At 37.1% G+C, this 11261-nt stretch overlaps 1 pseudogene; it reads left to right on the top strand.

Annotated features, from left to right (window-relative positions):
* The first annotated feature begins 3084 nt into the window (after positions 1-3084).
* LOC119571288 lies at positions 3085-3192 on the top strand (annotated as a pseudogene).
* The last annotated feature ends 8069 nt before the right edge of the window (positions 3193-11261 follow it).

Here is an 11261-nt window from a genome sequence, read left to right as displayed (position 1 = left end):
AAATGGTGAGAGGCCCGCTGCTCAACATGAGCATACCTTTATTATGATGATATATAATATATATATATATATATATATATATATATATATATTATATATATATATATATATATATTAGTCCTGGGTAAGACAATAAACTGCACCCTGGGGTTCCCTTGAACAAGGATAGCACCCTATTAGCTCCCTATGCCAGTGTTGTGGTGAAGCTGTCGGCAGCAGGGCAGTGGATATCTGGTGAAAATACCTTCGGTTCTACTGATTACTGGTTTCACCAAACTATATGTCTGGCGTATTGCAGTGTAACAGTTTCAAAGCGGCAGAGATAGTTCCTCCTAGTTAGTTGGAGACTGCGAGTTGAGAAGGAGCCTGGGGGATTCCACTCGACTTTTATTTTCTCCTGACAAACTTCTACACCAATGATTAAATACAGAAATGACAATTCATACCACATCGCCCGTCGCGTGGATTATCAAGGGGCACGTAGTTCAGTGGGCAACCAGGCTGATAATGTTAAACATGCATCAGGAAGACAAAGAAGACAAAGAAAACATGTCCAATTAAGAAACACATTAAAAATCGGAACGTGGAACGTAAGGAAATGAAAGAGATGGGTAAATTGCATACTGTCCGTAACGAAATGGATAGATACAACATTCAAATACTAGGAATCAGTGAGCCCAATTGGAAAAGTAATGGAAGTTTCAAAACTAAAGAAAACAAGACAGTTCTTTTTTCTGGAAAAGAAGAAGGAAATTATAGTCACGGAGTTGCTATGATTCTCACGAAAAAACTGCAAATGCACTAAATGATCACGTTATAAAAGTAAGAATACAAGCAAAACCTCATAACATTAGTATTATGCAATGCTACGCACCAACCAACATTGCAAGTGATGAAGAAATGGAAAATTCTTATAAAATACTCCAAGAAACTTTAGACACAATCCCTAACAGAGATGTAAAAGTAATTATGGGAGCCAATAAAAATGACATCTGTAGAAATTCGGCTTGGAGATATAAATGAGAGGTGAAGATTTTATTGAATTCTGTAGTACAAAAGACAAACCACCAGACAAAAGAACACGCAACCAAATTGACTACATTGTGTTGAACCAGAAATGGAAAAGTTGTATAAAAAATGCAAAGACAAGACCTGGTGCCGACTGCAACAGTGACCACCAACTACTAACTATCGACTTTCAAATAAGACTCAAAAAGATGGTGTCCAACACCTCTCTAAAGCTGACTACAAAACTCTTGATAACAATTACAGAATTACAGTGTCAAACAATTTGAAGTACTCAATCGATGTGAGATGATAAAACACCAAATGAGTTGGGGGAAGAAGGAAAAGAACTCCTGCTGAGCGCTGCTTAAAAAATTATCGCCAAAAAGACAAAGACAAATTCCCCCTGGATATCTGAAGAAACACTAAGTGAAACTGAAACAAGAAGATGCCTAAAATCAAAGGGTATCAATAATCCAGTTGAAGAAGTAATTTACAAAACCAAAAACCAAAAATTCAAAGATTATTGCGACGAGATAAGGAAAAATATTTAAATGAACATTGCCAGAGAATTGAAAACTGTTCTATCAATAAGACAACTAAAGAACTCTACCAAGGAGTACGAAGCATTACACCTACAGTGGACATTATCAAGACTGAAGATGGACTAGTTTTATGTGATGGAAAAGAAAGAATTAAAGAATAACAAGAGCCCGGGAATAGATGAAATAACAGCAGAACTAATCAAGAATGCTGGCGAAAGTGTTGAATACTTCTACAAACTTTGTACAAAAATTTGGAATGAAAGAAGATGGCCAGAAGACTGGGTAAAATCAGTCTTTACTCCCATACCTAAAAAAGGTGATGCGCTCCAATGCAACAATAACAGGACAATTGCATTAATAAGTCACAGCAGCAAAATTTTGTACGACAAGGTTGCATTCTGTCTCCGCACCTTTTTAATATATATTCTGAAGCAATTATGAGAGGTGCTCTAGAGAATTTTGAAGGAACTGTAGATGTTGGAGGATACAAAATATCAAATCTAAGATACGCCGATGATATAGTTTTTAATTGCCAGCAATATCATTGAACTACAACAATTACTAGATAAAGTTAGAGAAGCAAGCGAAAAGGCTGGCTTGTTTCTTAATGCCAAGAAAACTAAGACTATGAAGATTCGGAGATAACCGGCAATGAACATGTTACAATCAATGGAGTGGTTGTGGAAAATGTGAAAGAGTTCACTTATCTTGGAGCTGTTTTTACTAATACATATGATGATTCACTGGAGATAAAAAGAAGAATTGCCATTGCCAAAAACGCCACAGTTGCTCTCAAAAACATCTGGAAAGACCGAAGCATTACCTTACAGACAAAGCTGAGGTTACTGAACTCATTAGTTTTCCAAATTGCGTCATATGGTTCTGAGTGTTGGGTGCTGAAGAAGATAGACAAGAAAAAGGTCAATAGTTTTGAAACGTGGTGTTACAGACGAGTACTACGTATAAACTGGACAGAAAAGAAAACGAATGATGAAGTGCTGAGAAAAATAAATTGTAAAGACCGGCTGTTGGACATCTTGAACAAAAAGACACTAAAGTTTATTGGTCATGTGATGAGAAGTAAAAGTATTGAGAAAAACTTGCTGACAGGGATGGTGATAGGAAACAGAGGAAAAGGCAATCAGAAGACAAGACTTAGCGACAACATCAAAGATATTTGCGGGCTGACGATGGTACAAGTGGAAAGAAAAGTGCAAGATCGAGTTGAGTGGCAAAGGATGGTGGAGAGGTCCACGGCTGCTCAAACATGAGCATACCGTTATTGATGATGATATATATATGTATATATATATATATATATATATATATATATATATATATATATATATCTATATATATATATATATATATATTTGTGTGTGTGTGTGTGTGTGTGTGTGTGTGTGTGTGTGTGTGTGTGTGTGTGTGTGGTGTGTTTTTGTATGTGTATGTGTATGTGTGTGTGTGTGTGTGTGTGTGCTGGTGTGCGTGCGCGTGTGCGTGTACGGATGTGGTGTGTGTGTGTGTGTGTGTGTGTGTGTGTGTGTGTTGTGTGTGTGTGTGTCTGTGTGTGTGCGTGTGTGTGTGTACATACACACACACACACACACACACATACACACAGACACACAGACACACACAGACACACACACACACACACACACACACACACACACACACACACACATATATATATATATATATAATATATATATATATATATATATATATATATATATATGTAGATATGTATATATATATGTATGTGTGTGTGTGTGTGTGTAACCCAGCTTTATATATGTGATGTTACTGAAATATGTATGCCAATGTTATTCTATTTATATGTTGTTATATTCTACATGCCTTGTATAATCTTTTGTATTGTCACATGCCTATATTCCCACACACACACATACATATAAGTATGTCCATTGCTTTACCTGTTTATTCGTCTCTCGTTGCCACACTAGACATTCCTATGTTGTATTGTCTATCCCCTTCCACAAGAGCTATGCATTGTTGTAACACTACCTTTCATCACCAATGGTTGCCATATGTTAAGCACGTGATCTATGCCCATCTTTAGACCACTGTAGGAGATGACAGGCAGACTCCCTGCGGGGAGCCGAGGAGCAACACCTCGTTCCTCGGCGCAGCCGTACTCCATCATTACTATACAAATAAAGGAGTCAAGACATCTTGGTCGTCTACCTTACACCCTAAGCTCGCCACCTACCATACTCTTGTAGGGCCCATCATTCGGCTCTTACAACTGGTGGCTTAGCGGTGACTTTGAACTCATATAGCGCCTCCGAAGTTCCTGCTCCGCATCAACAGCACACTCTGCCGAGCACGCAATACTTCGCCATAGTGTGAGCCAGTCCTCCTGACGAGATGTCCCCAAGGCCGGATAACCGACGCTGTCCGCCTAGCTGCTGAACTCCGACACAGCAAGTCACGCCACTCTCAACACCTGCAGCTGATCCCTCAACACCTGCATCATCTGTTGCTGCCAACGCTGTGCAGATTTTAGAAGGACCCCAGCTGGTCCACGTATCACCAAGGACACTGACCACCCAAAACATTTCTACACCAAGCCAAGTGCCTTGCCGTGCGGATTCATCCACGCAGTCGCGACCAAGCAGGAACAACATCATCCTGCTGACCTGTCGCGCCACGACATTGCTCACCACGCAGCGCTTCAAATCTCCCCGTCAGCCGCACAGGGGCGGCCCGCTCTCTGCCTCGTCAGCCGTGCATCTCCCCAGCCTCTCCTCGCCCCGCACCGCACCCAAGACCCGAGTGTGAAGGTTTGTCAGAAAAATAATGGTGATCAATGCTTAGCTTTTCCTTATATTATTTTCATTTTGTGCTCAATACTTAATCTCGACTTATTTAATTGTCCATTGATGTTTTTTTTTGTATTCTGCGTTCAGTTGTCAGTTATAGTTGTTCATTTGCAGTTTATGAGTTGCCTAACTAGATTCTCACTCGTACGTATCTTGTATTACCGCCGCCTGAGCATGCTCTTCCCTCAGCGCCGCTCGCTCGCTCGCATTCTGTGACGCCGCCTGAAGACGGATTTCTTTCAGCGTCGCCCGTTCACGTAGTTCTGAAGCCCGAGAATATCGCAGTCTCGGCAAACGTTAGCACTCATATAACTAGCAAATCTCGATACTGATATACACACTGCGTCATGCAGTACTTGCATCGTTTTTACATTTCTTACAATATTTGATTATGATGGGGACCATCATTTAGAAACCAGGGAGATATGTAACCCAGCTTTATATATGTGATGTTACTGAAATATGTATGCCAATGTTATTCTATTTATATGTTGTTATATTCTACATGCCTTGTATAATCTTATGTATTGTCACATGCCTATATTCCCACACACACACATACATATAAGTATGTCCATTGCTTTACCTGTTTATTCGTCTCTCGTTGCCACACTAGACATTCCTATGTTGTATTGTTTATCCCCTTCCACAAGAGCTATGCATTGTTGTAACACTACCTTTCATCACCAATGGTTGCCATATGTTAAGCACGTGATCTATGCCCATCTTTAGACCACTGTAGGAGATGACAGGCAGACTTCCTGCGGGGAGCCGAGGAGCAACACCTCGTTCCTGGGCGCACCCGTACTCCATCATTACTATAAAAATAAAGGAGTCAAGCATCTTGGTCGTCTCCCTTTACACCCTAAGTCGCCACCTACCATACACTTGTAGGGCCTCATTCGGCTCTTACAGTGTGTGTGTGTGTGTGTTGTGGTGTGTGTGGTGTGTGTGTGTGTGTGTGTGTGTGTGTGTGTGTGTGTGTGTGCGTGTGTGTGTGCATGTGTGTGTATGTGCATGTGTGTGTGTGTGCGTGTGTGTGTGCTGTGTGTATGTGGCATTTTGTGTGTGTATGGCATGTGTGTGTGGGTGTGGATGTGCGTGCATGTTTGTTTGTTTGTGTGTTTTGGGGTGTGTGTGTGTGTGTGTGTGTGTGTGTGTGTGTGTGTTTGTGTGTGTGTATGTGTACGTGTGTGTGTATGTGTGTATGTGTGTGTGCATATGTATATACATATACATATACATATATATATATATATATATATATATATATATATATATATATATACATACATATATATATTATACACACACACACACACACACACAACACACACACACACATAATAAATAAAAAATTATATAGAGAAATAGATATATACATATTATCACATACACATATATATGTGTGTATATAATATACACACACACACCCCCCACCACACACACCCCACACACACACATATATATATATATATATTATATATATATATATATATATATATTGTATATTTTATATACATATATAATCTGTATATATGTATATGTATAAAATATTGGTATATTATATATATATATCATCAATAAATAACGGTATGCTCATGTTTGAGCAGCCGAGGACCTCTCCACCATCCTTCGCCACTAATCGTTTTAAACGCTTTTCTTCCACTGTACCATCGCAGCCCGCAAATATCTTGATATTGTCGCTCAGTCTTGTGTTCGGTTTGCCTCTTCCTCTGTTTCCTATCACCATCCCTGTCAGCAATTTTTTCTGAATACTTTTACTTCTCATTACATGACCAAAAACTTTAATTTCCTCTTGTTCAAGATGTCCAACAGTGGGTCTTTACATTTATTTTCTCAGCACTTCATCATCGTCTTCTTCTCTGTCCAGCTAATACGCAGTACTCGTCTGAAACACCACATTTCAAACTATTGATCTTTTCTTGTCTATCTACTTCAACACCCAACACTCAGAACCATATATGCAATTTGGGGAAAAAACTAATGAGTTCAATAACCTCAGCTTTGTCCGTAAGGTAATGCTTCGGTCTTTCCAGATGTTATTGAGAGCAATTGTGGCGTTCTTCTTTTTATCTCCGGTGAATCATCATATGTATTAGTTAAAACAGCTCCAAGATAAGTGAACTCTTTCACATTTTCCACAATCATTCCATTGATTGTAACATGTTCATCATTGTTCATTCCGGTTATCTGAATCTTCATGATCTTATTTTTCTTGCTTTAAGAAAGAAGCCAGCCTTTTCGCTTGCTTCTCAAATTTTATCTAGTAGTTGTTGTAGTTCAGTGATACTGCTGGCAATAAAAAACTATATCATCGGGTACCTCAGATTTGTATTTTGTATCCTCCAACATCCACATTTCCTTCAAATTCTCTAGAGCACCTCTCATAATTGTTTCAGAATATATATTAAAGAGGTGCGGAGACAGAATGCAACCCTGCGTACTCCTTGTTTGACTTCGAACCATTCTTTTAAACCCCATAAGTGGTTCGTACAGCTGTTTGTTGTTGGGTCATAAAAGGCTTTTATTAGTTGGATGTGGTTTTGGAAATTCATATCGTACATGTTATTCAGAGGATATCGTGATCAACAGTATCAAAAGCTTTCACATAATCGATGAAACACAGGTATAGGTCTGTTTGATGTTCTCTGTTTTTCTCTATGATCAATTTTAAATTTAGAATCTGGTTTCGGGTACCTTTTTTCCAGGGCGAAAGCCTGCTTGTTCGTCTGCAATTTCCTCTCTTAATTTCAACTTCATTCTTTCAGCAATAATTTTCAACAAAATTTTGCTCCTGTGACTATTAATGCAATTCCCTATTATTGTTGCATTGGAGTGCGTCACTTTTTTAGGTATGGGAGTAAAGACTGATTTTACCCAGTCTTCTGGCCATTTTTTTTCATTCCATATTTTTGTACAGATTTTGGTAGGAGAAGTATTCAACACTTTCGCCAGCATTCTTAATTAGTTCTGCTGTTATTTCATCTATTCCGGGCTCTTGTTATTTTTAAATTCTTTATGGCTTTTATAACTTCGTCTAGCAGTGGCGGTGGTTCATCTTCGTTGTCTTTGAGTCAAATTTAAATGTTGTTGTTAGATCTTTATTCTTTTTGAAATAAGTTGCACAGTATTGATTCCATCTATCTTTGATTCTTTTCCACACATAAAACAAGTCCATCTTCGTTTGATAGTGGTCCATTGTAGTTTAAATTTTCGTGTGATGTTTCGTACTCCTTGGTAGAGTTCTTAGTTGTCTTATTGATAGAACAGTTTTCAATTCTCGGAAATGTTCTTTTAAAATTTTTTTCCTTATCTTGTCGCAATAATCTTTGAATTTTTGTTTTTTGTTTTTTGTAAATTTACTTTTTCAATGGATTATTGATACCTTTTTATTTGGGCATCTTTTTGTTTCATTTCACTTAGTGTTTTTTTCAGATATCCAGGGGAATTTGTCTTTTTCTTTTTGGCGATAGTTTCTTAAGCAGTGCTCAGCAGGAGTTCTTTTCCTTCTTCCCATAACTCATTGGTGTTTTATAATCTTCACATTGATTGTGTATTTCAAATTTGTTGACACTGAAAACTGTATAATGTTATCAGAGTTTTGTAGTCGAGCTTTAGAGGTGGTGTTGGACGCTCCATCTTTTGAGTCTTATTTTAAAGTCGATATTTAGTATTTTGGGGGTCACTGTTGCAGTCGGAACCAGTTTTGTTTTGGCATTTTTTATGCAACTTTTCCATTTTTGGTTCAGCACAATGTAGTCAATTTGGGTTTGCGTGTCTTTTGTCTGGTGAAAACCACGTGTACAAGTGTCTTGGGGGTGTTGGAACAATGTATTGGCTATAACTAAATTATTTTACTACAGAATTAAATAAAATCTTTACCTCTTTCATTTATATCTCCAAGGCCAAATTTTTCCCACAGGTGTAATTTTTTAGATTATTTTTTCCTACTTTGGCGTTGAGGTCTCCCATGATTATTTTTACTCTCTGTTAGGGATTGGGTCTAAGTATTGAAGAGAGTTATAAAAAATTTCCATTTCTTCATCACTTGCAATATTGGTGGTGCGTAGCATTGTATAATACTAATATTATGAGGTTTTGCTTGTATTCTGACTTTTAAATGCGATCATTTATTGGCTGTACCAATTAGTGTATTTGCCAGTTTTTTTTCGTGAGAATCATAGCAACTCCGTGACTATAATTTCCTTTCTTTTCGAAAAAAGAACTGTCTTGTTTTCTTAGTTTTGAAACTTCCTTACTTTTCCAATTAGTCTCACTTATTTTCCCAGTATTTGAATGTTGTATCTATCCATTTCGTTACAGACAGTATGTAATTTTCCCATCTCTTTCATTTTCCTTTAAATTCCACGTTCCCATTTTTAATGTGTTTCTTAAATTGGACATGTTTTCTTTGTCTTTTTTGTCTTCCAGATGCATGTTTAACATTATCAGCCTGGTTGCCCACTGACTAACGCGCCCCTTGATAACCCACGCGACGGCGATGTGGTATGAATTATGTTTCTGTATTAATCATTGTGTAGAGGTTTGTCAGGAGAAATAAAGTTTAGTGAATCCCCAGGCTCCTTCTCAACTCGCATCTCCAAATAACTAGGAGGAACTATCTCTGCCGCTTTTAAAAAAGTTACACTGTAATACGCCAGACATATTATTGGGAAACCATATCAGTAGAACTGAAGATGTTTTCACCAGATATCCACTGCCCTGCTGCCGACAGTTTCACCGCAACCCTGGTATAGGAGCTAATAGGGTGCTATCCTTGTTTAAGGGAACCCCAGGGTGCAGTTTATTGTCTTACCCAGGACATTATATATATAATATATATATCTATATATATATATATATATATATATATATATTATATATGGTGTTTTGTGTTGTGTGTGTGTGTGGTGTGTGTGTGTTGTGTCGTATAATATATATTATAATATATAATATATATATATATATTTATATTATAATATAATAATATAATATATATAATATATCTATATAAATATAATATATATATATTTTATATATATATATATATATATTTACGCACAACACACACACACACACACACACACACAACACACACACACTATATATATATATATATATATATATATATTAATATATATATATATATATATATATATATTATAATGTCCTGGGTAAGACAATAAACTGCACCCTGGGGTTCCCTTGAACAAGGATAGCCACCCTATTAGCTCCTATACCAGGGTTGCGGTGAAACTGTCGCCGCAGGGCAGTGGATATCTGGTGAAAACACTCAGTTCTACTGATTACTGGTTTTACCAAATAATATGTCTGGCGTATTACAGTTAATGTTTTAAGCGGCAGAGATAGTTCCTCCTAGTTAGTTGGAGACTGCGAGTTGAGAAGGAGCCTGGGGGGTTCCACTCAACTTTATTTTCCTGACAAACCTCTACACCAATGATTAAATACAGAAACGATAATTCATACCACATCGCCGTCGCGTGGGTTATCAAGGGGCGCGTTAGTCAGTGGGCAACCAGGGTGATAATGTTAAACATGCATCTGGAAACAAGAAGCCCCCCGAAAACATGTCCAATTAAGAAACACATTAAAAATCGGAACGTGGAACTTAAGGAAAAAGAAAGAGATGGGAAAATTACTCTGTCTGTAACGAAATGGATAGATACAACATTCAAATACTAGGAATAAGTGAGACTAATTGGAAAAGTAAGGAAGTTTCAAAACTAAAGAAACAAGACAGTTCTTTTTTCTGGAAAAGAAGAAGGAAATTATAGTCACGGAGTTGCTATGATTTTTCACGAAAAAAAACTGCAAAACACTAATTGGGGACAGCCCAATAAATGATCGCATTTTAAAAGTCAGAAAACAAGCAAAAACCCCATAATTTAGTATTATACAATGCTACGCACCACCAATATTGCAAATGATGAAGAAATGGAAATTTTTTATAACTCTCTTCAAGATACTTTTGACACAATCCCTAACAGAGATGTAAAAAAATCATGGAGACCTCAACGCCAAAATAGGAAAAAATAATCTAAAAATTACACCTGTGGAAAATTCGCCCTTTGGGGATATAAATGAAAGAGGTAAAGATTTTATTGAATTTTGGTAGTACAAAAAATTTTGTTATAGCCATACATTGTTCCAACACCAACCAAGACACTTGTACCGTGGTTTTCACCAGACAAAGAACACGCAACCAAATGACTACATTGTGCTGAACCAAAAATTGAAAAGTTGCATAAAAAGCAAAACAAGACCTGGTCCGACTGCAACAGTGACCACCAACTACTAAGTATCGACTTTAAAATAAGACTCAAAAAGATGGAGCGTCCAACACCACCTCTAAAGCTCGACTACAAACTCTTGATAACAATTTTCCCGTTACAGTGTCAAACAAATTGAAATACTCAATCAATGTGAAGATGATAAAACCCAAATGAGTTATGGGAAGAAGGAAAAGAAACTCCTCTGAGCACTGCTTAAAAACTATCGCCAAAAGAAAAGACAATTCCCCCTGGATATCTGAAAAAAAAACTAAGTGAATTGAAACAAGAAGATGCCTAAAAATAAAAGGTATCAATAATCCAGTTTGAAAAGTAATTTACAAAAAACAAATACAAAAAATTCAAAGATTATTTCGACAAGATAAGGAAAATATTTAAATGAACATTTCCCAAGAATGAAAACTGTTCTATCAATAAGACAACTAAAGAACTCTACCAAGGATACGAAACATCACACGAAATTTAAACCTCAATGGACACTATCAAACTGAAAATGGACTTGTTTTATGTGATGAAAAAAAGTCAAA

This window comes from Penaeus monodon, unplaced genomic scaffold (assembly GCF_015228065.2).
Source record: "Penaeus monodon isolate SGIC_2016 unplaced genomic scaffold, NSTDA_Pmon_1 PmonScaffold_5771, whole genome shotgun sequence".
In the NCBI taxonomy this organism is placed as follows: Eukaryota; Metazoa; Arthropoda; class Malacostraca; order Decapoda; family Penaeidae; genus Penaeus; species Penaeus monodon.
This window is presented reverse-complemented; position numbering and strand designations above follow the sequence as displayed.